The sequence below is a fragment of the Salmo salar genome, chromosome ssa20 (assembly GCF_905237065.1).
Source record: "Salmo salar chromosome ssa20, Ssal_v3.1, whole genome shotgun sequence".
Taxonomy (NCBI): domain Eukaryota; kingdom Metazoa; phylum Chordata; class Actinopteri; order Salmoniformes; family Salmonidae; genus Salmo; species Salmo salar.
In genome coordinates this window covers 87,713,781-87,716,280 of record NC_059461.1, presented here as the reverse complement: position 1 = coordinate 87,716,280, position 2,500 = coordinate 87,713,781, and the positions used below count along the sequence as shown (strand labels likewise).

Below are 2,500 nucleotides of genomic sequence, written 5' to 3'. Positions count from 1 at the left end.
GACAGAGAGAAGAAGAACAAAAAAAGCAAGGAGAGAGGTTGACAGAGTAGAACAGAGAGAAGAAGAACAAAGAGAGACGGGAGAGAGAGGTTGACAGAGAAGGACAGAGAGAAGAAGAACAAAAAGAGACGGGAGAGAGGTTGACAGAGAAGGACAGAGAGAAGAAGAACAAAGAGAGCAAGGAGAGAGGTTGATAGAGTAGAACAGAGAGAAGAAGAACAAAGAGAACAAGGAGAGAGAGGTTGACAGAGTAGAACAGAGAAGAAGAACAAAGAGAGCAAGGAGAGAGAGGTTGACAGAGTAGAACAGAGAGAAGAAGAACAAAGAGAGCAAGGAGAGAGAGGTTGACAGAGTAGGACAGAGAGAAGAAGAACAAAGAGAGCAAGGAGAGAGAGGTTGACAGAGTAGAACAGAGAGAAGAAGAACAAAAAGAGCAAGGAGAGAGGTTGACAGAGTAGAACAGAGAGAAGAAGAACAAAGAGAACAAGGAGAGAGAGGTTGACAGAGTAGAACAGAGAGAAGAAGAACAAAGAGAGCAAGGAGAGAGGGGTTGACAGAGTAGAACAGAGAAGAAGAACAAAGAGAGCAAGGAGAGAGAGGTTGACAGAGTAGGACAGAGAAGAAGAACAAAGAGAGCAAGGAGAGAGAGGTTGGCAGAGTAGAACAGAGAGAAGAAGAACAAAGAGAGCAAGGAGAGAGAGGTTGACAGAGTAGAACAGAGAAGAAGAACAAAGAGAGCAAGGAGAGAGAGGTTGACAGACTGGGCCAGCAGTAGATGGTGAAAGAGAGACAGGGAAAATGAACACAAAGGAAGCAGGAGTTAAGGCAAGGTGCTCACTGTTCTGTCTCTCTCTCTCTCTCGCCCTCTTTCTCTCCTAAACTCTCTCCATTTCTCACTGTCACACCCTCTCCTCCTCCTACTTCTCCCCATCTCTCCCTCCTCCCCATCTCTCCCTCCTTCCCTCTGTCTCCTCTCAGTGTGGGTGTGTGTTTTCATTTCATGCATGGTGCTCAACTGAGGGTGATGTAATTAAAGCCTATTATAGCCTGGGCCAGAGTGATGATGCTGATGAGGCTTTATATTAGAGAGAGAACACTAACGGATGGCCCACGTCACTATGGGTTAGGAGACACCAGGCTACAGTACAGTCTCTATCTGTCTTCCTTCCTTCCTTCCTTCCTTCCTTCCTTCCTTCCTTCCTTCCTTCCTTCCTTCCTTCCTTCCTTCCTTCCTTCCTTCCTTCCTTCCTTCCTTCCTTCCTTCCTTCCTTCCTTCCTTCCTTCCTTCCTTCCTTCCTTCCTTCCTTCCTTCCTTCCTTCCTTCCTTCCTTCCTTCCTTCCTTCCTTCCTTCCCTCTCTCTCTCTCTCTCTCTCTCTCGCTGTCATTCCTTCTCTCTCTCTTTCCTTCTCTCTCTCTCCCCTCTTTCTCTCTCAACCCCCTTCTTTCTCTCTCTCCCCCTCAAGTTCCCTCTTTCACAGAACTGATGCAGGTCTTTATGACGTTATTCATTTGGCCATGTCATTTACATTTTACATTTAAGTCATTTAGCAGACGCTCTTATCCAGAGCAAAATGTCTTTGATATCCTGTTATGATACAGCTGACGAAGGCTCGTGTGACATCTCTGTCATGGCAGTTTGTTGTGTCATCTGAAGTTATTCTGGATCGTGACACTGTTACGTACTGCCTCATAGTCCTTAACAAAGATGGAGCTAAAGAAATATCAAACATATTTATTAAAGTCAGTAGTGTAAGGGAGTGGTGGTGTGCGTGGTGATAATGAGGGGTGTTGAGAAGTGCCTAAAGAAATAAACACAAAGAAGCCTCAAAATGCCACTGAGTGGAGAGAGTCTCTTCGATGTACGGAGGAAAGGTGTAGTTATCCCGAGCCCAGGTGTGTCCCATTTCGGAAAACAAGAACAAGGAGACAGAACTGGGCGGGTCGTCACCCCCCCATAAAACCACCAAGGACCCCGGAACACCACACCAACCAACCAAAAAAATACAATTGTAAATATTCAACAAAATACACATTAATATTCAACAAAATACACATTAACAAAAATAAAATCCTGCCCCAGCCAACCTCGTCCTCCACAGACCTCAGCAACCTTTCAGAGGACAAGGACAACAGGGAACAGAAGACAGGAGCGACTGGACAACACAAAACACCCAGGCTAACTTGCTCTTACTGCAGATAGACTACAACAGACTGGCTCCCAGGCTAACTCTTTCTGTCTCCCTTTCCCTGTTCTCGTGTTCTGTCTTTTTCTCTTTCTGTCTCCCTTTCTCTAAGTCTTGTTCTTTCTCTGTCTGTATTTTACTCCTCTTCACTCCTCACCTAGGATAGTCCGCATAGTCTCCTTTACTGTAGATGCTCTACAGATGGTCATACCATCAACAAACTGTTGATAAGGATCTGACTATCTGTTGTTAGCGGTTGATGTTACTTGTCAATAACACAGACCGCAAGACAAATCAGGGGGGAAATAATTGGTTT

The 2,500-nt window shown here is 45.3% G+C and overlaps 1 protein-coding gene across 6 annotated transcripts in view; it reads left to right on the top strand.

Annotated features, from left to right (window-relative positions):
• Positions 1-2,500, top strand: part of LOC106581498 (muscleblind-like protein 1) — a 167,665-nt gene that overhangs the window by 123,393 nt on the left and 41,772 nt on the right. The gene's annotated exons all lie outside the window — the stretch shown is intronic.